Here is a 26,502-nt window from a genome sequence, read left to right as displayed (position 1 = left end):
GTCCAGGTGAATATGAGGTATGGGTACAATATAGTTTTTTTGAATGCACATTGCTCACCATTAGGGAAATCCTAATTCAAAAAAAAGAAAAAGAAATATAGAAATAAATACAAATTTAAGTAACTGTTCACAGACACACGAGCTCTAAATGGTTGAAAAGTGACTATGAAAAAACACAGACTGTGATGACATAAATGAGCCTTAAATATATAACTTTAATTCTATTTAATGTAACCAGTGTGATGATGCTTTGTGTGCATTTGTTGTATTGTTTATCAGCTGGACTTTTGGTGATTGAGAAAGTGAATAGGTACCTTATTGAAAAGACTCTTTAAGCTCACTCAGGGTTTTTTTATAAAAACATTCACTAAGTTTCTAATGTACATCTGGAAAAGAAATGTGGAAATATTTGAGAGGGAGCAAGCACATATTCTGTGTCTCATTGGACTACCTGATTTTCCAGGAATGATGCTGATGTTGGACAGGCCTTTGCCCCCACTGCATGCAAAGTCCCTGCATCACACCTTCAGCCATGGGCACTTTTCAGCAGAAGCAGGGTTTTCTTGGGTTTCACCATTACGGTTTGCTCCATCTGCTTCCTTGATAGTTTTCTGATTTAAGTTTTTTCTGCACAAGAGCAATATTGGCTCACTCCCCTCAAGCCTCATCTTTTTGTCCCTTGTATGAAACGATCACCGTTTTTCAACATTGTGAACTCAGGGGAAGCAGAAGGTGCTTGGTTAAAATGTCAACACCAAAAAACATTGGCAAATGCTTTTTGGTGAAGTCATTTTAATAGTTAAATTGTTTGTGCAAAATATAATGACATACTAGAGCTGAAGATTTTTCCTTTCAATCCTACAATTTTATTATTATTAGGACAAATTTACAATAATTGCAAAATGTGTGCAGTCCCATTAAATCACACTGTAGGTATTTGCCATTTCGGTGCCAAACCAGTGAAGTGGCTCCTTCTTCTTGTTAATTGGTCTTCAGAGAGGGAGCTTTAGAGCAGGGACCAAGATGCTTAGTTTCTTCCAAGTTAATAAAAATCTCTTAAAGGTCTCATTTATCTGGGTCCCAGTTAAGACCTGATGGCATCTAGTTGAGGCACACAAATAGACATCCCCTGGGGATACAGATCCCAAGTAAAGTGTAGAGATGTTTTCACACGTCAGAGTAGACAGTTACAGACTAATGAAGTCAAACCCCAGCCCACGCAGCATAATCGACAAATCACTCATCGCCCAGCCCTGGGTAATCATGGAGGGTGAGCCCTGTGCTGCTCATACCCTCAGCAGATGGTGCTGGTTTGGGAGACTCCATCAGGTCCTGTCCTTGAGAGGCATGCTCTGTCTGAGACATTTCCCATTCACCGAAAGTAGGCTCCTGATCATCTCTGTGCATTTGTGGCAATTCAGGAGTAGGAGGCATTTGTCTCTACTTATGATGCTCCCTGGAAGAGTTCCACATTGGAAGCCAACCCGTAATGGCAGCTTCTTTATTAAAATATGTGCAGTGGAAATTATGCTAATTAAGCTTCAGTGTAATTATAGACTAGAAAGATTCTTTGCACTCTGAATTAAATTGTTGTAGATAAATGTGCATTAAGTTAATAGTTTGTAGCTAATTATGAAAGGTAAAGGAGAGGGAGAGAGGTAATCAGTTACACAGTGTTGCAGAGATGCTGCTGTCCCAGGCAAACCCTCCCATGACAGCCCAGAAAACCCTGCAATGATAATTCTTCTAGCATTTTTCTGATTTTCAATACTACAATTAAAATAGCCACTGGCGACCAATGAACCCATTTCACTCTTATTTGTCTATGGCATTTACTACAGCAGAGAGTTAAATGTGGTGACACTGTGCAGCTTTATGTCTTATCCCAACTATATTTGTGGAGTTAATTATTTATTCTTTACACTTTTGTGTGCATTTATGATAATTATGAAAATGAGGCGAGGCTCCATCATCCCAAAGTGATTTTGCCATGCTCAACTAAAACTGTATCCTGGGAAATAAATTCTTTTCACTAAGAATTTAAAAAGCTCAAGTGGTAGTCATATGCCTTTTGTTCCAAAGCTGTCAATTCAGAGGATCTGTGCAATACCATTATCATGCTGTGGTTACATGGGAAAAAAAGTTAGTTATTTAATTCTATCGGCTAAAGAGTTCTAAAATGTACCAGTAGGTGGGTGTTCATTGATCAAAGTCACGTGAACCAGCTAAATCAGAGGTGCCTTTTAAAAAAAAACATACAGAATACATACAGGAATGCTGAGTGATTTATCAACTAATTTCAGAAAATGTAATGTCTGCTTGTCCTCTGAGCAGAATGGCTTGACACCCAATTGAACAGTTCTGTAGAGGTCAGAAAAGTTCAGGCCCAGCAAAGCACGAGGTGTAAGAAGGACTGATGTAGAGAGGTCCTTTACAGAGCGGGTGGCAGTTTGGTAAAGGGAGAGGGCTTGTTTGTGGGACGTCGCAACTCACTTTCTTCTGCGTTTATGGCGAAATTTTATTGCTTTTTTTAGCTGGAAAACCAACAAAAAGTTTCACTTTTACCAATTCCTTTAAAGTTCTATCGTCTCTCTTCTCGATTTACCTTATTGCTACAGTCTTACATATAGATCATTTCAGACACTAACAATCAATAGCCCTGAATGTTAATTGGAATTTCTAAATCACTTTTGATGTATCTGTACGTTCTTTACATTTGTAGAAATTTCTCTTTTGACTTAATAAAATGCAGCATATTTTTGTTTTGCTTCTGACATGTCATTACATTTCTTTTGCCAAGGTAGTTTTGGCACAATATTTTTAATTTTCAGCCTCATTTCTCTCACCTGTCAATCAGTAGAAACATTATATTCTTTCTCAAAGGATTATAGCAAGGGTTAGCAAACTATAGCCCACAGCCAAATTCAGCCCACCGCGTATTTTTGTAAATAAAGTTTTATTAGAACACAGCCGCGCCCACTTGTGCTCTTCAGCTGTGCTGCTTTCAAGCTATAGCTGCAGAGTTGAGTAGTTAACACAGCCTGTGTGGCCATCAAACCCTGAAATGTTTATTTTCTGTCCCTTGACACAAAAGGTTTGCTGTTCCCTAGATAAGAATATTAAATCTGTATGTTTGGGTATAAAACATATAAGCACACGTGTGTGGAATATAAGGCTATCTATGTGTGTGTACATATCCATATGTAGCAGGATGTAAAGGTTTTAGCATAATGCTTGGCACATTGAAAGCATTCAATATATGTTGACAACTTTTAATGGTATTTTGTTAAATCCGGTTTTTACTTCGTTGTTAGAAAATTAGTTGTGAAGTGGACATTGATGAGTTACCGTTAAGCCCTCAAATTATTCACAATTAAAATATTTTTCTTCTAAGGTATTTTCTAAAGTAAAGGCTTTGTTAATAATTTAGGGAGATGTTGACTATAAGAAAATATGTCACGGCACTTGTCCTAGTGTATTAGTTTTCTAGAGCTGCCATTGAAAATAACCACCAACGTGGGTGGCTTAAAACAAAGGAAATTTGTTGTCTCAGAGTTCTGGAGTGTGGAAGTCTGAGGTCAAGGTCTCAGTGGAGCCATGCTTTCTTCAAAGGCTCTAGGGAGAGTCTCCCCTTGCCTTTTTCTAGCATCTGATGGTCGTAACCCTCTGTGCTCTTTTGCTCATGCATGCGTCACTCCAGTCCCGGCCTCTGAGTCACATAGTGTCTCCCTGTGTCTCTCTTCACCTGGTCTTTTCTCTGTACCTCTGTGTAAAGTGCACTCCTGTTATAAGGACACCAGTTGGTGTGACCTCATGACTGTGTCACTTCTGCAAGGACCCGATGTCCAAATGAGGACATACTCCAAATAGCGTTCTGGAGTTAAGGCCTCCAGGGACCTTATCAACATATCAATATACTTTGGTGGAAAACAATTCAACCCATAGTATCAAGTAACCATCCTTTGGAAAATTAATAATTCTCATTTTGTTTTATTATATATATTAGATCAAAACAAATTATATAAACAAATATTCCAGTCAGCTGTTTTGATGACTGACACTGAGAACAAGACTGACCAAAATGCTGTTAAAATGTTGACACAAAGGTAAACATGAGATTTCAGATGATGTGCCTCCAGAGGGAACATGATTTTAGACACACGGAGAGAAGGACCCAGTCCGGGTCCGGGGAGACCTCATCTCCTCCACCTGAGCGCTCACACCAGCACACCTGGGACCCTGTGTCCAGCCGTCAGCAGCTCCCGGAAGTGGCCTGTGCACAAACTGGAGCGTGTTCGGGGCGAGGACGACATTCTCCAAGTCAGGCCAGACTGGGAGTGTCTGGTATTGGATGAAAGCGTGTATGAAAACTGTGGAGCGGGTGAGAGGGCAGAGGCACACAGTCATCACAAAGGCCTGAACTCAAGGTTCATGTTGGAAAGTACAAAGAAGTATTGTCAAAGTGACCCACGATGGCACCATCCACGGCCCTCTTCTGGGGGTCATCTGTTCTCCCAGCCTTAGCTCCCTCTCCCTTAGTCCTCTCGTCCCTCCTCCCTCCCTCCCTTCGCTCCTCCCACCCCCGCCCGCCTACACACACACACACACACACACACACACACACACGATACACTTGTGCCCCTATCTCCTATATAGACGTGTATCTTGGTTTTTTAAATTGAACGTCCTTTTATGAACATTTTTCTGTTATTACATGTATTGTTTAGACATAATTTTAATGACTTTAAATATTCTGTGGCTATAGCATTCTTTAACCATTCTTCCTGATTGCTGTATATTAAATATAAAATGGGCCATCACAGAAAAAACATTTTAGATGTCTTGAAAGCCTTAGATGTCAGAAGTCAGGGGTGGAGCCAGACGGGCTGGGGCAGAGATGTGGGGCACTGTAGAAGGAAAATCTGGGGTTTATCCCCAACCGGCACAGAGCCAGGTGGAAGACGTACTCTCTCGCTGTCCCCACATACTTACAGTCACTTTACAACCTGAGTTCACACGCCAGGTGAAGCCTGGACCTCATGGACGCCGAGGTTCCTTTCACCGTTGAGATGTTAGGTTTTGTAAGAGCCGTTAGAAATTCCTTCTGGAGTGTGGCAGGTCAGGTGTCAACAAATTAAATGATTGACAGGGAAGGGTTTTTTCCTAGGAAAAGTTTTTGAAAAACCTATATTGTTGAGAGGAGGTGGAGGGATCGAGAAAATCAGCCTGTGAATGGAAAATGCACCTCTGCAATGCGTGACGTCTTTCACAGATGAAATGTGGTTTAAAAACTACCACACCATGACCTTTTGGTTAACTTCGACCTTTGACATAACATTTTCTACTTTACATAGTTATCTAACATTGTTGGTCTAGGTAGTCACTGACCTGCTTTATGGTGTATAATTTTAGTATTTCTACTTCAAATAGTCTTTCAGGAAAAAAAAATGTAAGCCCATTCACATGCAGATATAGCTCCATTAGATTCCTTGCCTTCTCCCCCCCACCCCCATTTATTAGTACTAGTTGTAGGTTGGAAAGACCACAGCCAGCATGCCTCAGGGTGGGTGGAGCCCAGGAGGGCTGGCCGTTGGAACATCTCACTCTCCAGAGCTGGAGAAGCAAATGGCCCGTGGTTAGTTCAGCAGGATCCTGAGAGGCCGCTCCAACGTCTGAGGCAGAGGCCAAGGAAAAATGCTAAGTGAGTCCATCCTTGGGACAGTTAGCTGCCTTGTCTGCTGGTGGGTTTTATAACTGGGTATTTGTTAGTCTCCACTGCCAGCCTCTGGGGAGGACACTGGGTAGCTCACCAGACCCTACACACAGTGTCAGCATGCAACAAGTAACAAAGTATTCTGTCAGCAGGTTCTGGAGGAAGGGGCTCCCCAAGTACAAACAGGCTCTAGCCTGCTCCCCTTCTCTTACTTTGGGGCAACACCAAGAGACATGGCCTGGATCCATGAAAGGCTGAGAGGGACCGTGCACGCCTGGGCCCTATTTCTAATGCTTAGTGGTCATTTTGCCTTCATAGTTAGACTTTTAATTTCCATTTGTATTAGAAGGGAGGAAATCATCCTAAATCTCCCTGGGCCAACATGAAGTACTTAAGTACAAACATGCACTCATATGGCTGTGGCGTGTATCATGCTGAAAATGTCAACCTCTGCCTGGATCAACCTGCCTGTGGAACCTGACCCATCCCTCCAACACGTGTGAGCTGATGTCACCTAAAATCTTAACATCCTGTTCTTGGGCTGCTCTAATTAAGGACAGGTCAGAATCAATTCAATAACCTTTGTATGGATTAATTCTTACCCACTAACTCATCTATTATGTGAAGTATGTCCAGAAAATACCCAGCCATGTAATAAGAAAAATAAAGACATTTATTGAAGAAGATACAAGATAAAAGGAACATTGTACATAGACAATGATGCCTCAGTCCCTTTCAAAGTAGGCACCTTGGGACCTCACACAGTTCTCCCAATCAACATCAGCTGCCCCTTCTTATTTTCCTGAATCTCAACGGCCTGAAATCTCTTCCCTTTCAAAGATGATTTTAGTTTTGGGAAAAGCCAGAAGTCACAGGGTGCCAAATCTGGGCCTGAGTCACCTAGGTGATCTGATGTTTCACCAAAATACTTTGCATGAGAAGTGGTCCACGAGTGGGCACATTGTCATGATGAAGCTGTCAATCACCAGTTGCCCATAGCCATGGCCTTCTGAATCATCTGAATAGTTTCTGCAGAGGAATGTTCAAACTTAAAGCAAAATTTGATGCAGGTTCGTTGTTCTGCTCACTCAGTCATTTTGAATGCTGTGGCCACACAGTGCACCTGCTCACTCAGCGGCGTCTACCACCCCCACTGACTAGTACAGTGAAGTCATCATTGTTCACATATGCACATTCCAGTCCACTCTCCTTGGCTGCCAGGTTACAAAGATGTTGCCCAAACTGTTCTCATTATATTAACAATGGCTGGACCTTTTCCAGTCAGACCTCATACTTCCCAAGAACACTAAATTTAATGTTACTTCCTTAATGGTTGTCAGTAACATTATCAACTGTATTTCTCACCTTTTTTTTTTAGGTCATTGTCCTCCTTTTACACATTAAAATTCCAAATTACATGACACCTAAAATTATTTTTATGTTATAATAAATTAATTGTTTTGTATTCTCATTTGATTTTCACTTGAGACCTTGTGTTTTTTTTAAGCCCCTTTTTTAGTGTGTAAATTAAACTCATTAGGAGATATAACAATTTGAAAGTACATGCCATTACTTTATAAATTACAATGATAGTTTGGTTTTTAATAGCATTTTATGAGCCAGACTTTCCAAAGAGGTCTGACCGCCAGAAAGTATCATTTTGTACTTTTAACCTCTCTGCATAGGTGAGGGTTTGTCTACTTAAAATACATTTGTATACCTACCTGCTCAGCTTCTTTCTCTTCTTCATTTTCTGCTCCTCACTCGTAGCTACAGCACGTGGAACAGTAAACATTAGGATGCATCACTCAAGGAAGGCCCATCTCAGCTTGTAACAGAACAGCCTGGTGCAGCAAAGTGCCATAGAGAGTGTCACAGATGGGTTGGAGAAGTTAGGTTTTTAAAATAATCTCCATTTTAGGACAATTTCCAGGTAGCTGAAATGAATGTGTCTTGTATTCTTTTATGAGATGTTCAGTCATGTGTGACCACAGGAGGAGACAGGAGAGGCTCAGGAAAACGAAGTTTATGATACTCACAAGCCCTAGGGACAAGAGGCCTGGAACACCACATGGCCACATGGCAGACTCCAAAGTGGTCAGAAGGTGGGAAGAGCAAGTTAGCACTTAGGAGAAGGCCTTTATTAGGGTCTCTGTGGGGAAGGCAAGGCTGGATGGGGTGTACAATTTAGGATTGGCTAGCGTGAATAATTTCACCGGGCTCTAAACTGTGTGAATGGTTCCCAGTTGCTTGACCCCCAGCCCTGGAATGATTCAGGTAGAAGAGTATTGTCTTAATATCAACGTTCTGTGGTGTAGGGAAGATAGAGGAGGAGAGGCCCTGGATGGGCTACTTTACATATCAAATGCATGCTCCAGCTGGGCCCTTTGTTATCTCTAAGATTTGGCTAGCCTCTTCTTAGAGGGATTTGGGCAGTCTCTCCCCAGCCACAAAGGGGTTTTTTAAGAATTGCAAAATACAGAAAATTAAAAATATAATATGATGTGTTTGCCCCTTTAAAAATATTAGTGGAAAAGCATAGGAAATGAACTTCTCTCTAGGCCCACAGTCTTGATGCAGGCGAGCTAAATTCATTCAGCTCTGTCTTCGGGGTTCTCAACAATAGATTTACATTCTTTCTAGACCTTTTATTTGTATCTGGTGGGAAAAAATTTTAACAAAATTAAGGTACTGTTTGGACACATTACATTCTCTTCTACATGGTTTCAAAATTCTTGTTGGGTGGGTGGGTGTTTACCTTTTGTAATATAAGAAGTGTCCTTGGTTGAAGCTGTCAATGTAAGAAATGTCTAAACCTGTAGAAAATGTCTACAAGAGTTTGAGTTTATTTGAGTCAAATATGCGGAGAAGCGAGATCTGAAATACTCTGGCACATGACAGTTTTGTCGCTGTTTTTATACGTGGTAATTAGGAAGGGAGAGAAGGAAGATTACTGAGAGAAAGCAAGGTGGGGAAATCTCTACGACTGGATTACAGGGTAGTTAACAAGATTATGAGCTCTTCTGAGCTGGCTACACATCCCAGGGGTCTGGAAAAAGAGGATTACTCTCGACATTTCAAAGGTATGTGAATCTAAATGCATTCACAAGAACAATGGACAGAGCTTGCTTAAGAAAGAGATAAACGTTTCAGAGGCTCCTGGGCTTGTCTGCCCACTATGACCTTCTCAGTTAGGAATTTATGACCAGATGACCCTTCGAGGTTACTGTCAGGCAGACTGTTATACACAGCCCCCTTTTCCCAAACAAACACGTCCGAAATGCCTTAAGTGCAGTGTAACAAAAGCTATTTCTACGTGCTGGAGTTACCTATTTTCCACATAACAAACCACCTCAACGCTTAGTTCCTTAAAACAACGACAGACTGTAACATCCTATTCTCTGGGTACATTGGGATTAGCTGGGAGATTCTCACTTGAGTATTGTGGGAGAGGAAAGTTTTTTCTCCCCTTTTGGTTCTTTCAATGGGTCTAATAATTAAATCCACATGAGACAGATTAACAAGAGAAAATAACCCAATTTAATTACATATGTTTGTATGGGAACCCCACATATATGAGAAAGTTACAGACCCCCCCCCACACACACACAAGAGGTAAAATGAGGCATGTGTGACAGCCTGAGCTAAGGAATGTGCTAAGGGGTGGACGCTTCAGAGGGGAGGAGAGTCATACACAGGTCAGTAAGAAGAACAGATGCTTAGTAATGAGATGTTTGCCCTGTCATGTCCATAAATAGGTCGTAAAGGTTATCTCTGGTGGTAACTCTTGTTAGAGTGAGGCCCCTAATTTAAATTCTTCTAGGTCGTTAAGAGAGGGTCAGAAGCTCTCTTGAGCCCTCAGGGTCTCCACTGCCTTCAGCTCAAAATAATCTACATGCCCAAGAAGCACCTATTGGGGAGGCCTGTTTGCACCCTTCAGCATCCGCATCAGGATGTGGTGAGAGGTTGGTGGGCTGTAGTCATATAACAGCTTCTCAGGGCTGCACGTTATAGGGGAATAAACGTAATGTCCCCCATCCCTTCTTAATTGTTGGCTAAGGCACTCCCCCACCATAATAAAAGAGATTAACAAGAAAAAAAACAAGTTTATTAACATGTATACCTCACATATGCATGGAAGACACCCAGAAAAATGAGTAACTTCTTGAAAATGCCCCAAGACACCACTTAAATACTGTCTTCAGCTAAAGACAAAAATGATGGTGGGGGGAGAGGGTCCAGGGAGAGGGTAACCAATTATGGGACTAGCAGGAAACATGGTATATAAGGGTAAAGCTTGTTATGCAGATTTAAGTCCATGCCTTCTCTGCTGCTGAGATTCTACTAGTTAGGGTCATCCTATGCTTCCTAATACAGCAGGGAGAGACCTTACACATGGAGATTTCCTTTATAAATGTACATTTCCCTTACAAAAGGGTGACTTCTCCATTTTCAGAGCTAGTCCTATCTGTAGTTTCTCAAAAATAATAAGTTCAAAATAATCTGAATGCCAAAGAGGCATATTATGGGGTGGCACATTCTGGTACCCTTCAACATCCAAGGTGGCACACTGTCACTCAGGCAGTTGATGCCAGTCACCCACTGGGAGCTCAGCTGGGGCAGTTGACCAGAACACCTAGTCCACGTGGCTAGGATCCAAGAGGGAGTGTCTAGGAGTGCACATCCCAATGGCTGATGTGGAAGCTACCAGGCTTCTTATGACCTGGCCTCAGAGTCACATTCTGTTAGTGCAGGCAAACCGCTTAGCCCAGCTAGAGTCCTGGGGAGGGACCCCACCTCCTGAGGTGGGGGCAGGGCAAGGGAGGAGCTGCAGCTCCTTTGACTTCCTGCCACGGTGAATGTAGCTACCGTTCAGAATCTAAGAGAGAGAATTCTTATTTTCTCTTAATTTGTAAAAAATTTTGTGTGTATGTGTATACGTATTGGGTTGCCCAAAAAGTTCCTATGGCTTTTTCCACAAAAGACACATTTTCCTTTTTTACTAATAACTTTATCAATTTGGATATTTTGAGTATGTGGCTATCTCCCGCATGGTGTAGCCTTGATTGTTCCCAATTCATGTCTCAATTTGATCACTATCAATGTCAACCGGTCTCCCCGACCTTGAACTTGAAGTCTATCATCCAGTGAGAAATCTCTAGCCCCAAACTTCACCAACCACTTTTGACACATCGGACCGGTCACAGCACCTTCTCCACACACTGCATGAATCTTTTCTTGTGTTTCAGTTATTTTTACCTTTCTTCAAATAATGAAGCATGAAATGACAAAAATGCTGCTTATTTTCTTCCATCTTCAGTATTAAAATGACTGCATAAAAATTCACCAATTTTGATAAGTGTTTTTAAATGCGCACTGATGTGACAGCTGTCACAATGCAATCTAACAAAGTTGTTCCACATGAAGTTAAATACAACTAAGCACTACTAGAGCCACCTTACAGAAAAAACAAACGAACTTTTTGGGCAACCCAATACATACATACACTACACATATATACACATTGAGAGAGGGAAAGGGGCAGAATTGAAGATATCGCCCATGTGACTATGGGGTTACTAAGTCTGAAATCTGTAGGACAGGCCAGTCGGCTGGAACTCAGGCAGGGGCTGAGATGGCAGTTCTCAGATAAAATTTATTTTGGAAACCTCAGTTTACTTCTGTGGACTGTCATGTGATTGGATGAGGGCCACACACATTGTCGAGGACCGTCTCCTTTACTTAATGTCAGCTGATTATAGGTGTTAACCACATCTGTAAAATGCATGCAAGGCAACACCTAGATTAGTGTCTGATTAAGTAAATGGGTAGTGTAGCTTGGCCAAGGTGACACAGAAAACTAACCATCACAATGTCTATAGAAAGACACACTGGTTCATAATAGTGGAGACAAATGAACAGGAAAGAGAAGGACACACAAATCTTTTCACTGGCCGATCTTTTCTATCAGAGGGAAATCAGAAGTCAAAAAGAAAAATAAAGGAAAGAATAAAAAGGCTAGAGAGAATGTACAGACCTTTTTTTTTTTAATGAAACTTGGTCAAAACTTTATGAAACCTAAAAATAGATAAGCTATTTAAAATGACCTAAATTTGGGGGTTGTTTTAAATTATTTTTTTTTATAATTACCCAAACTTAGGAAGCATGACTGCTTTTTTCTCTTCATCATGGAGCTTATCTTCCTTCCATATTCTTTATCTCAGATGCTATGATCTTTTTCCACTCCAAAAATGAAAAAAACTACTTCGTGTTTTCCATAACCTCTATGATAAAAGCAAACAACAGCAACAACAACAAAAACCTTTTTGGTGCAAAAGTGAAAAGAGAGACAAATAGGGAAACTTGCTGACTTTAGGTTGAGGAACTGCAACATGAAGTCTTTTTCAGCTTTTGTATGATTTTTTGTGTGACCTTGAATAATTCTCCTGCCTAATTGGTACCTGAGCACATACTTGTTTTGCACAGTTGACAAGTTAATAATGCATTAAGGGTTTTGGGGTGAGCAGATGGAAGCCACTAGGTTTCAAGGGAGAGAAGGGTAAGGAAAGCTGGGGCTGAGCCAGCCCCTTCGGTTTGCCAGCTTTCCAGTGTCTGGACTGTGTGTCTGCCACTGTCCTCACCTGTGGACCTTGTTACAATGCAGCATTTGCCCAGTTCCCTGATGGGAAGGATTTTGCGCTGCTGTGATGTCTGGGGTTTATTAGAGGAAATCCATTAAGCCTGAGGTAGAGGCTGGCTTCCTGCTGTCACCGTGCTCGTGGAAGCAGCTCTGAGAGCATCTGACTCTCAGCAAAATCTAAGTTAGACTGAATCACCGATCAGCTGCAGAGCATTATTCACCCCAGGACTGTCACGCAAGCCCAGCTCCAGTTCTTGATGGAAGCGGGTCTGGCAGGGTCTGACGGTGATGTGAAAATGCATGAAGAGAGTCACTTAGTTATAGGGACCCCCAGACACCTTTCCTTGCAAATACGTCCACAAACTGCCAAACTAGCTGTAAGGAACCTACATAAAACAGCCATTCATTCCCAACAGTTTGTTTGGTTGGTTTTTTGCACAAAGACATGGTGTGCCGTAGAAGGCCTGCGAGCCATCAATCAAGCTGCCACTAGGGTAGCTGATGAATTGGAATGTAGCCACTCCTCCTGCCACCTGGTCACAGGTGGTTCCCTGTGCCTCATGCCAGACTGACGGCTACTCATCCACTTAGGTGAGTATACCAAAGGCAACAAGAGGTGATGACTGTGCTCCTTCCCCAACGCTTTCCTTCGTAGCTGTGATTCTAGACCAGAACCCACTGAAATGCAATAATGGGAACCTGCCCTACCTTTTGGCCACATTCTCAGCAGGAAAGGAGTAGGTGGAGGCCCAGGTAATGTGACTAGAGCTGAATACTTTCCTATGACCTTTCTCTGGTGACATCAGAGATCTTCATTACAACAGTAGCTCTCAACAGGGAGTGACTTTGCCCCCCTCCATTCTCAGAGGGCTACCTGGCAATATCTGGAGACATTTTTGGTCATTACAATGGGAAAGGGATGTTTTTGGCATCTTGTTGGTCGAGCCCAAGTTGTTGCTAAATATCTTACAATGTGGTGAAGCCCCCCATTTTCCCCAACCAAGAACTATCTGACCCAAAACATCTGTAATATCATGGCTAACAGACCTTGACTTGTTCTGTGCCTTCTCCCACCCGACCCCCCCCAGCCCCCCCCCCCCCCCCGCAGAAGCCCTGGGGGGCCAGTGATTGCACACTGTTCACTCTGCCTCCTTAGTATGCAGTAAATACTCAGCGAATGAACAAGTGTGCATCAGGGAGGGGTGATAAGGGGGCAAGTAACTATTATGTTACCACTTACATGATATTTGCATGTCTATACTTCTTGTCGTTGTCAGTGTTTTTATGTTTGAGATGTTTCAATCTTGGGATATTTCATTTGTTCACTGAGTGCCTACTATAGGCCCGGGAGCATTAGCATGAGTTAAAAATAGCTCAACCCCTGCTTGCTGGAGTTTACTTCTCTAGTTGAGAAAACTGTCATTAACCAATTATACACATCAGTATAAACTTCCAGTGTGACAAGTGCTGCAAACTGTGTGTGTTTGACACAAGACAAGCCAGGGAAATTTCCATGGTATCAAGAACTAGGTAGTATTTTCTCTAGACTGCTGTGACCCTCTAAGTCACAAATACTAAGACAGTATTTTAAGTGTCCTGTTAACATACCAGTGTCACCTGTGGATAGTTTCAACTTCTTTGTCATCAAAAAAGAGCTTTTACAGGTGCTGAAAGCTGGGTGAGACCGCATTTGCCCCACAGATGGGAAACGGGCACAGCTGGCGGTGGAGGACATGCCACTGTTAGGCCCTGTGGGAAACGACAAACATACAGCTGGGGAGGAGGCAGGGCCAGCCACAGGGGCCTTTCTGGGGCCAAGTGACAGGGCACAGGGGAGTGTTTCTAGAAGGTCAGTGAGATGTTCTGGTTTGCCCTTAGCAGCATTGCAGAGGTGGTGGTGCAGGGCAAATGGGGGCTCCAGCCTGGGGTGAGGGAGCCTGTTAGACAATGTCACAGTTTGCAAAGCCAGAGAGAAAGAGGCCTTGGCCCTGGTTCCAGCGACAGGACTGGGGTGGAAACAATTCACAGTCCTTGCGTCTGACTGCACGCTGTGTGTTTGGAGGGAGAGAGGAGCTTAAAAACCACTCTCTTAGTGGCAGTAATACTTTTTTCCCTAACAGTTAATCAAGAAACAGTCCCTTGGAAATATTTGTGTTTTTCCAAGATAACGATGACTGTCCCTCCCTTCATCAGCATCCTGCTGGGTGGGATAACCATCACATTCCCGGCAACTTTATGGATTTTGCATTTCAGAGAAAATGAGGCAAGATTGAATTTTTACTTAAGTTATAATACTATGGTGGTTTCAGTTCTAAGAGTTTTTTTTCCAAAAATAATTGATAACTCCCTGGTTGCTAAAGGAAGATAAAACAGGCTAGGATCCAAAGGTGCTTTTTTTCCCCTTGGTCACACACTTGCCTGCTTAAAGTTCTGGTTGGGTTGTGTGGAAAACCAGCAAGTACTTCCAAACAGTCTATCTAGTCTCAGAGAGTGGTGTTGGGAATGAGCCGGAGGCCCTGCTGCAACGGAGGGGAGCCAAGACCTGGGGCTCCATGCTGCAGTGGGTCGGCCCAGGTCTTCCATAAAGGAAGCCTAGTTTTGTCTCCACCCCCAGTGCCTTCAAGACTCCTTCCCCTTTTCTGTTTAACCACCAAAAAGTATTAGATCACACAGTAGGCAGTGCATTTCAAGATTCAAGTGTTGCTGAGACTTAGAACGTAAATAGGTCAAGGCCTGTTTATGTATGTATGATGACGCACACAGACGCAATAGGGGACGAAAGGAAGTTGTTTAAAACTTGTCCCTAAACTGTTAGCTCTGGCATCATCCAGAACACAGATCGAAATAACAACACCCAAACCTCTTGGTGCTACTCTGACAATGAAAAGACTCAGCTGAATTTTCAGTGTTTTCACCATAAGTTGTGCCTTCTGCTCTTCATGTCTGGACTGTCACAATGGGCTTAATCCTTTAATCAATCATCAGTATTTTCACTTCTGCAAAGGAAAATGATACCTGCTTCTCCGAACTCAGAGAAGTATTTCATAGACTTTACATACTTCTGTTTGAAGTTGTAAAAACAAACATTCTTGACCAAATCTTCTGCTTTCTTATTTTTACATCCCCTGACTGAGAACAAATCCCAACACTCTCATCACTGGGGAAACGTGCGTTTTCTGTATAACCTAGTGGGAGAAAGCTTGAGATCCTTGACATCTCGCCTCTGAGTACAGTCTGCACCTCTGATACTAACTGAAATACTGGGTTGGCCAAAAGGTCCATTTTTTTTCTGTACAATAAGAGACACATTGTTCATTTTCACCAACAACTTTAGTGATTTGGATATTTTGAGTATGTTGGCTATCTCCTGCTATTGGCTTCTAGAAAGTAGAGGCCAGAGGTGCTGCTAAACATCTTCCAATGCATAGATAGTCCAGTGCAAAGAATTATTTGGCCAAAATGTCAGTAAGTACCAAGAAACATTGCAAACCACTTTTGACACTTTCTATCAGTCACAGCACCTTCTCCATATACTACACAAATCTTTTTTTGTGTTTCAATTGTGTTTTTACCTTTCTTGAAATAATAAAGCAGAACACACTGAAAATGTTGCATATTTTCTTCCATCTTCAACATTAAAATGGCTGCACAAACATTCACCAATTTTGATAAGCTTTTTAAAAATGCACACTGATATGACAGCTGTCACAATACCATCTAACAAAACTGTTTTGAATGAAGTTAAAAACAACTAAGCACTACTAGAGCCATCGTGCAGAAAAAACTAAATAAACTTTTTGGCCAACCCAATAAAAGTCAAATACTCCCTGAAAATCACTGGAAAACTTGAGTGTGCTCAGTTTTATCATGCAGAATAGGAACAGCTCTTTGCACTACCTGTGATTGAAGTCCTCCTTCGTGCCCACACGGATTCCAGCTTTCTGAACCACCTGTGAGAACCACAGGCGTGGGAGGGGTGGGCTCTGCTCTGCGTCGCCTCGCAGGGTATGGACTCCTGGGCCTTCCTTCCACCAACCCTGGACAAGTCGCTTAAACTCTCTGGACCTCAGTCTCCTCGTCTAGAAGGTAAAGACAAGTATGGATCCTACCTCAAAGAGTCATTGGGAAGACAACGACAATTTCTGCTCAGCCCAGTGACGACAAATCTAGAAAGAGTGCTCGTCGCCTTCCCCTGAGAACGGAGTTTCCACATCACTGATCTGGTTTGCTTGTGGCTCTTACAGCCGTCACATCATTTCTTGTTCTGCACTCTAGGTCCACAGAGGCCAACAGAGACTCTGGAGAAAGGCAGGAAATGTGTATTAGGAGGTCCCTCAAAGTCAAGTGCAAGAATGAAAACACTGACGGCAATCTGAGACAGTGAAGAGTATGCAGAATAAAAGAAGCGTTTGCAGTAACTCCACTCCACTAACGTATTTTTGTTGTGAGCACCGTGTGATTCCATTGTACTACATACATGTCCTTGCTAAGGTGAAAAAAAAGGGAAGGCAATTTTAAATGTTGGGATCTTCCCCCAAAGTCTGTCATAAGCATCTTCTAAATATCTAAAGAACCGCTGAAGAATGTTGTGATTTAGCTTTTTACAAATCATAAATAATACATTTCAAATAGTCACCAAAGGAAAAAGTGTTACTCGTGAGGAAGAATATTTCCCCAAATGACAAGTATTTATGTTTCATTGCACTGGTCACTTCATTGAAATTCTAAATTTAAGTGTTACAAGATAAATTTCCTTTTTCTCTGTACATGAGCTCCGCTTTTCCCAATACTTGTTCATTATGCTAAGTTCTTGATTTAGGTTTAGGTCACAGCTATTGGACCTTCATTTACCGCTGTTCCCAGACTGTGTTCCGAAATGTCCCCGGGTGGCACGGCAAACTCAGAGGGGACCCTCAGGGTAGTTTAATCTATTAAGGGAAACACAGCTTCCGTCAGACACCCACAGAAGCGTAAGCTCCAATTTGTTCAGCTTCAAAATTCAATTGTGTCTTATTCCTCTCGATGATGTCATACCTTTGCAAGAGCTTTCTGTCATAAAAAGCAAAGACCCTGTGAAAATCAATATGAGAGGAGCTTAAGAGAGCAAAGTCCGATTCCCAGGTTTGAAAAGTTGTGCAGCGCCCCCCAAGGCACGAACTCCTTAGGACACAGATAATTCCCAGGTTGTTTGGACCTGACTACTGGACGAATGGAACCGTGGAGCATAGGGTTTGGCCCTGGGGGCACCGCGGAAGTCTTACAAATGGTCCCGAGCCAATACTGTTTGGGAACCTCTGTAGTCACAGGAAGTCAAGCTCCACCCATTTATTGTCTTCAGTCACCTCTAACAAAGAAAAGAAAATGTGCACAATAATTAGTTATTGAATTAGCCCTCTTAAAATCCTAATCATTCCTCTCCTTGAGGCTTCAGGTTGTTGCTGTGAAGATAGAACTTAAAACGGTTTTCTAGGGAATAAAAAATGCTTAATGAGGAAACCATAATTCTTAATTAATGCAAGAGATAAAAGAAATAATGTATGCTTTTATTATTTGCATAAATAAAACTACGTTTATCCACCACTTGCTCTTTTTCCTGTAATCAGACCTATTTTATTTGCCCTGTTTGCCCATCTATCTCATTTTAAATTATAAAGATCTGTGGCAGCAATAACACAAAATAACTTTAAACTCATTGCAAACTTTTTAATTAATTTTCAAATTAATCACAGATATTCTACTGAGAGTTAGGTGGCACAAAGGTAATAAAAGCCTAGTCTAAGACTTTATCAATGGGTAGAAATTAAAGGTAATTGGACACTATTATCTTGAAATGAATACCTTCTTTCTTGTTAACTGCACTTTAAAAAGAAGCTTGCTAATGGGATATCCAGTTGCACAGATAGGGAATCTTCCAGGACAATGGACAGCTGGCCTGCCCATACCCTTTCACCCATGATCTGCAAGGACTATTAATAATATCCACTGTTGGTTATTTTATTAAAAACCAATGGTGAATATATCCTGTACGTTTTATATTTAGAAACATTCAGACACCAGAAATGGAGTAAATTAATAGTTTTATAGCAAAATTACTATGAAATATGGTAAAAAATGTCTAGTAATGAGAAATGATTATGAATGCCCACTTGGATATTGTAGTTCCTTTAATCGGATATTAAGTGGTGTGCCCCAAACACTCACAGCTTCCCTATGCTTCTTTTAAGGGAAAAGGGAAGCAGTAGCCCCAGACAGCTGTGGTTTTGACATGGGCACTAGGAACTGCAGACCTGACTCCATGTCTCTGGGTTTGTTTGCCTTTGTCTTTGTTTTTGATCTCCTTTTCCTTTTCTAGCCGCTAAGCAATAAAACCAAAGCTTGCCTCCATCCTTAACATGTCAGGTAACAACAAGCACACACACAAAAACTGCTAACAACATAATCAACAAAGCCAGTAATCAGTATTACATTCCAGTGTCAGACTTGCTGTCCATAAGATTTCCCGATAACCAGTCCACGATACAGGCAAAGTGAGACTGTAACTTCACGGAGACAGCAATGATTTCTTCCTTTTTCTTCCCTTTCCTTTCCCTTTATTTTTACTTGTAGTTTTCCTATCATGTTGACAAAGCTTAAGAACACCAGTTTAATCCTCAGAGTGACACTTCGGCAGAGGCAGCCAGTCATGAAGGAATGCTTACCTTGGTCACCTGCCCTCTCTCTGTAACCCATGGGTCTCTTCACTGGCTGCTCCGTGCCTTGTGTCCAGGGGAGAGGAGAGAAGCCCTGAAAGCTGGAAGCTGGCCGGGCACCACAGCTAGGTCTTGGGGTTCTTCTTCTGAACATAAACAACGGCATAAACTATTACCATCACACAAGGCATAGCACTCTGATGCTGGAGGGTCAAGGCAAAATCAAGACCCCTCCATAATTACGCCTGTACACAGGCACAACATAAATGTTGTCTGGCTCACAGAACTGGTGAAAATGGCCCCCTGCCACCTTGCCCTGTCCCTCCCTCCTTCTAGCTAGGGATCTCTAGATGCTCAGTCACGGAATGTCCCCCACTCCCTGGCAGCAGCCAATCCAGAACGAAGCCCTGCTCCCTTGAATCTGCCCCAGAGCACCTAACACAAGCTCTAATCCTAGTCTATTCTAACATCATCTTAGTGAAATACCTCACAGTCCCACGGTGTGGGTCCCTTTTTCTCATTAGGAGCCATAAGTCCAGCTTTGTTCGGCCACCGAAGGAACCCTGGCAGGCTTGCCTGGATGAGGGCAGCGTGGCCAGCATCTTGCTTTTTGAAGAATACTCTTCCTGAATACACTCCCTCCTACCACATGACCCTATGTCCATTAAGAAATTAATCCATAAAGCCATAAGAATAAGTGTTTTCTTCCTTCTTAGATAATATGCATTTTATATTAGATAATTCTGCTCCCAGTCATTGCCTAGGACAAACCAAAGGCAAGAGCCAGTGCTTGAAACTAGCATGCAGAGCAGATGCATGATGAGACATCCTGGCTCAGTGCAACTTTGAGTAAGCTGCGAACCTAGACAGCTGACCACAGGTTCCATGCACTGGCGTGCTTGTGACCTCGGTCAAGGCACCAAACGGTCTGACCTGACATGCCATTCTGCACGGTAAGCACGGGGAAGGCTGGGCAGGGTGCTTTCCCATTCTACAGAGTAAAGAAAATCAACAATAGGCAGATGTTAAAAATATCTTTAAATATGTTTCTCCCACAGTACCTTTCTAGACCATATTATGTCAGATTTTACTAACACTATTTTTAAAGGAAGTATCTCTGTTCAATGTTATCTGAAACTAATTGTGTTGGGACTCTTTGGAGAACTAGGATGACAGATGAAATCATGCATCTGGCACATGCGTTTGGAGGGCTGAAATTAACCATGGATGTCACTAAGTGATTGCTATCACCAGGACTGGACTCTGGTTACCAATCAGCCCTCCAGCTTACACTGGAAAGACTCCATGACAGGTGCATGGGACCGGTTCTCACTTCCAGAAACAGGGGCCCTAGTGCAGAATCTGAAGAGATGGTGTTCTTGTATTTAGAATGCATCTACTCTGTAGTTGTGGCTTCTCTTGGAAGTTCAGAATGTTTTCAGAAACAGAATCATTAAAAACACTATTTTTTCCCACAGAGAACTGTCCAACGATACAGTTACCTCATTTATAAGAAAGCGCGCTGCAGTCTGTGGTTCACGCACAGTGTATTTCCAGTTTGTTAGGTAGCATTAAGTGCCCTTTGTGTATATAATGTCTGCGTACATGCCCACACACACTAACATTTCGAGGGTAATCAGAGCCTTTGTGCCTTTTTCTTAAGTTCTTAACTGAATTTGAGCCAAAATCCTGATCTTCTGACGTCAACAAGTTAACACTGTTGCTTAGACAGACTGGGATTGTGCGCCCCTAACCTGGATCTTGGCCACCAAATGCTTTCCCTCTTGTTCTCACTCAGGGTTCACAGGTCCAGGTGATTTTCTAAGGAGCATTATGGGAAGCTAATTTTAAAACAAGTACATAGTCATAGAATATAAATATTTTCCATAAAGTCATTGTGGCTTATGGGGTAAAATTTATAGGTAGTAACTTGTCATTCAGCAAACATAGCCTGTTAGAATTTCAGGGGCAACTAAATTCTTACATGTATGAAATTAACTTTTTATTGTGGAGTATATTTTTTATTGAAAAAGTCTAGTTGCATTAATTAATAAATAGTGTTTTAAAGTTACTTGATAACTAATAGGTATTACAATACAGTTGATAATATTCTTTGTAATCTAATAACCTTTTAGAATTTTTAGGTCTTCAATAGAAGCAGAAATTCACTGGTATTTAAACTACATGTGATTAAAAATTATAAATAATAGCACAATTTTGGTTAATCATTTTATATTATTTTCCCTCTCAACTCCTAATAAATTGAAGTAAAGAAGTCCATTGCTAGGCTGAGATTAATTTAAAGTACCCAGTGCCCATAATCATTCAGAAATAACCAATTTCTCATTATTTTACTGTTTTTCTCCACTTCAGCAGGAAAGTTGCTATTTGAAATTGTTCCTTCTTATTCTGAAGTAATAAATGCTAGTCCTCAAAACAGGGTCCTAGTCTGACAACCATTCAGGGCCCCTGGTTGGGACTGAGGTAGAACATTGGGTAGGGAGACAAGTGGAGGGTGCCTATCAGAGGGATTCATTGAGCATCTCTTTCTAGCACATTCATATGCAACCCACCTGGGAATCCTACCGCTCTGCCTGTAGAATGCATTCAGACTCCCTTGCTACTCAGCGCCCTCTGCTGGGCCACCACCGTTCTTCACCCACTGGTCTCCTTGCCTCATCTGACATGCCAAGCACACCCCTGCCTTGCTTGAGGTCTAGTCGCCGCTCTCCCTTTCTGAAACATGCTTTCTACCTGGCACTACCTCTAGGTCTCTGTCCCAAGACCACCTTCTCAGTGAGGCCTTTCACAGTCACTGCTGGTTTACAGTAACAACCCCCACACTACACACACCCTCACTCTGTCTCTCTGTCTCTTCCCTGTCCTCCCTCCCTCCATCTCTCTCTCTTCAGTCTTGTCTGTGTCTACCCTGCGTTATTGTTCTCAACATACTCGTAATAGTTTCCTGTGGCTGCTGTAACAAAGTTCCACAAAGAACAATAAATTTCTGTCATATTAAGTCACAGAAATTTAATTCAGGGGACCAGAAGACCAAAATCCAGGTATCAGCTGAGCTGATTCCTTCCAGGGGCCCTGAAGGAGACACCATCCCATGCCTGCCTCCTTGTTTCTGCTGGTGGCCGGCGATGCTTGGTGTCCCTTGGCTTCTGGCCATATCATTCCACTGTCTGCCTCTTCTTTCTGTGTCTCTGTGTCCTTTTCTGTCTCTTATGGGGACACTCTCATTGGATTTTAGGACCACCCTAATATAGTAAGATCTCATCCTGAGCCTTAATTACATCTGCAGAGACCTTATTTCAAGTCAGGTGACATTCTGAGGTTTCAAGTGAACATGAATTTGTGGGTGGTGGCTGGGGCAGTGGGGGGCACAATTCAACTCCAATACACACTATCACTGTCTAACGAATAATGGATTTTGCTCTTTTAATAATAAACTGACAGTTGCCATTAGAAACTATATTCCCTGAGGACAGGAACCTTTGCTCTGTTTAGTACGATACTCCTAGGAGTCCCTCAGTGAGCCTTGGCTGAAGGAGTGAGTGTTTTGTGGCCGAATCCTAAAATGGGGCAAGCAGCCAGGCAGCCTGTGGGACTAAGGCTGGAAGTAAAGGCTTGTGGGCCTTCCCGAAATGATCTGAAGGTCAGGGCAGTTGAAGTTCTAGGTAAACAGGAGGAAGTCAGAGCAAATTAATAGAGGAATCTACCTGATAATCACAGAGAGGACTCCTAGAGGCATGAATTGGAGGTGGTGCCTCTTGGGATGTCTTTCTTATGCAGCTCCCTCCACCTCCTCGCCCCTGTGGGGTGAGTGGTCTTTTCCAGGTTTAGAAGGGCCATATCCTGGGGTCAGATGGGCCTCCACATTTGTTTCCTTATAATAAAGTAACACACAATTGATGGTGTAAAGCAACACATATTCATTCCCTTACAGTCCGAAGCTGGGCTCACTAGACCCTAATCGTGGTTGGAGTAGGGCCATGCTGCCTCCAGAGGTTCTGGGGGAAAAGTCCTTTCTCTGTCTTTTCCAGCTTCTGGAGCTGCATTCCTTGCATGTCTGGGCTCTGGGGCCCTTCCTCCACCTTCAGTGTTATGTTGCCTCCTTATTCTGTGCAAACTTTGTTTTGCCATATAGGTCACCTTCACAAGGGTCCAGAAATTAGGCCCTAGATACCTTTGGGGGCCATTATTCAGTTTACCATAGCATCCCAATCAGAGTCCTGTCGGTGTTGAGTCCCAGATTCTTCCCTCCTGATTTTCTAGTGCTCGAAGTGGTGGCCATTCTGTCTCTTCCTTTAACGGGAGCTGCCCCTTCTCTCCTATATTAATTTATCTCTTGGAACAGGGCTACTAGTAAGGAAAGAGACAACTTCGAAACAAATTAAGCAAATATTCTGACCTTATGCTCATCGTATTTGAATTTGCCTTTCGTGTACTTGATTTCTCATTTCCATTTTATCCCATCATCATAGATGGTCTGTGGGAGTTGCCTCAATCTTTTGTGAAAAGGGAGGATAGAATTTATAATCCAGACTTCAGGTGAGAAAAGGAAGGAGCTGCCAGGCTGAGAGCCCTGGAGCACTTCCCATCCCTTGGGCTGAGCTGTCTCCGGGCAGGGAACACGGCGGCAGCTGCATCAGGAACAGGTCTAGAAGTCATGGTGGAGGGAAGTGATGCTTACCGTGCAGTTTTGGGAATTACATCTTCTCAAGATGTTAAGCTTGCAGAAAGCTGCTTCTGTCTAAGAAACTGTAACAATTGAGCTTGCTTTCTAGACAGTCATAATTTTATTTTGACTGTTTATATAAAAGCAAAGCATGTTTTTCAATGGGATTAACCAAATAGGGCCGCTTTTTTGTTTTGGTTGCAAACGCTCTACAAGTGAGGATTAAGACATTAATGCCTGCACATGTTTCTCACTGGATGTTGGTTAACAAGAATTAAAATATCTCTATTTTGTCATTACAAAAAAATCCTCTAATTTATTTTTATGACCACCACCTCTGTACCCACCAGCCAGCCCTACCAACAAAACCAAATCAAAGGCAAAACACACCACCTCACGGCTCTGAGTGTAAAAATCAAAGCCAGTGTAGTCTTTAATACGGTTTGTTAGAGTTCGAAAGTTTAGAAACGATTGATTTTCATATGTTTAAGTAATGTCCTTACCACCCCTCCCCCCATGGATGTGACTGACATAGTGAGGTGAGCACTGTCCCTCCGACATGAAGCTTTGCGGAAAATCATATTTTGAATTCCCGAAGGCTCCGGGTGTCCTGGGCTCCTTTCAGTGCAGGAGAAAATGGGATGCAATGTTGTGACAGGGCATCAGCTCTTTTGTGTCAGTGCCAGCATAACATAGTAACGGATTTCACACTGTTTGCTGTTTAGCTCTGTGCTGAGCACATTGTAGCTTTACCAACCCAGATAGTCCCTATAAGAGTGAGGATTTAGTCACAATATTGTTGGTCTGTATGACAAGTTTTAATGGAGAAAAGGTTACATTTGCATATTCTCCAGTTCCATTAACATTTCTCAAGTGAAGCCCAGTAAGGATGAGAGTTACGAGTTTGGCATCTTTAGGAAATCTTAGACGGTTCTTATTTCTTATTCTTCTCTTCTTCATCTAGTTACATTTAATACTTGACATTTCTTGAGGGCCCACAGTATGTTTCAGATAGTTCAAATATATTATTTCTAATCACCCCAACAATACTCCAAGGTAGGAATTATTATCTCAATATGACAGAGGGACTTAATGAACATACGTTCTGAGAAAACCTTGCATGACGGCAGCGGGGGTTCTGCAGCAAAGGTGACACAGACGGGGGAGCCCGAGGCTGCAGGAGGGTTCTTGGTGGAGCAGGATTTGAACTAGCTCTGACTGCAACCAGAGAAAGTTGTCTACCACAGTATTAGGCCTCTGAAGAGGGATGGGGAAATAAAATCACTACATAATGGCACATTTTGTTTTTTTGTTTGTTTTTTAATTCAGTTGCCATTCACTATTATTTTATATTAATTTCAGGCATACAGCATAGTGGTTAGACACCTTATATAATTTATGAAGTGATTCCCCTGGCAGGCCTAGTGCCCCCCTGGCACCATACGTAGTCATTACAGTACCATCGACTGTGTCCCTGTGCTATACTTTACGTCCCGTGACTGTTTTGTCACTGCCACTTCGTATTTCCCATTCCCTTCACCTTTTTCACCCAACCTCCCCACCCCCACCCCCTGCCAGCTGTCAGTCTGTTCTCTGTATCTGTGACTCTGTTTCCATTTTGTTTGTTTCTTTATTTTGTCCTCTGAATTCGACATACGAGTGAAATCACATGGTATTTGTCTTTGTCTGACTGACATATTTCACTTAGCATGATACCTTCTAGGTCCTTCCACACTGTTGCAAATGGTAAGATTTCATTCCTTTTTATGGCTGAGTAATATTTCATTGTCTATACATACCAAATCTTCTTTTCCACTCATCTACTGATGGGCACTTGGGTTGCTTCCATATCTTAGCTATTGTAAATAATGCTGCAATGAACGTAAGGGTGCATATGCCTTTTCAAATTAGTGTTTTGGATTTCTACAGAGATGGTTAAGTGGTAAGTGATTTTTAAAATTTTGAGGAACCTTTATATGTTTCCATAGTGACTACACCAATTTGCAATCTCACCAACAGTGCACAACAGCTCCCTTTCCTATACATTCTCACCAACACTTGCTGTTTGTTGATTTACTGATGATAACCATTCTGACAAGTGTGAGGTGATATCTGATTGTGGTTTTAATTTGCATTTCTCTGATGGTTAGTGACATTGAGCATCTTTTCATATGTCTATTGGCCATCTGCATGTCCTCTTTGGAGAAGTGTCTGTTCAGGTCCCCTGCCCATTTTTTAATTGGATTTTTTTTTTTTTTTTTTTTTTTTTTTTGCAATCTGGAGGGGTTTACTTTTGGTTTTTAGTTTATGAATTTTTCCAATTTTTTTAGTTTACTGCCTATGTTTTCTTCTAGGAGTTTTACAGTTTTAAGTCTTATATTTACGTCTTTAATCCATTTTGAATTTATTATTACATATAGTATAAGAAGGAGGTCTAGTTTTATTTCTTTTGCATGTATCTGTCCAATATTTCCATACCATTTATTGAATAGACTAGCTTTACCTGATTTTATATTCTCACCTTTGTCATATGTTAACTGACCTTTATAGGCATGAATTTATTTCTGGGATCTCTGTTCTGTTCCATTGAGCTATGTGTCTGTTTTTATGCCAGTACCATGCTGTTTTGATTACTATACCCTTGTAATATAATTTGATATCAGTTAATGTGATACCTACAGCTTTGTTCTTATTTCTCAAGATTGCTGTGGCTATTTGGGATCTTTTGTGGTCCATATAAATTTTTAGATTATTTGTTCTAGTTATGTGAAAAATA

The 26,502-nt window shown here is 42.0% G+C and overlaps 1 protein-coding gene across 4 annotated transcripts in view; it reads left to right on the top strand.

Annotated features, from left to right (window-relative positions):
- The window catches only part of CTNND2 (catenin delta 2), an 822,756-nt gene that overhangs the window by 551,454 nt on the left and 244,800 nt on the right, over positions 1 to 26,502 (top strand). The window lies entirely within an intron of this gene.

This window comes from Desmodus rotundus, chromosome 1 (genome assembly GCF_022682495.2).
Source record: "Desmodus rotundus isolate HL8 chromosome 1, HLdesRot8A.1, whole genome shotgun sequence".
NCBI lineage: Eukaryota > Metazoa > Chordata > Mammalia > Chiroptera > Phyllostomidae > Desmodus > Desmodus rotundus.
This window is presented reverse-complemented; position numbering and strand designations above follow the sequence as displayed.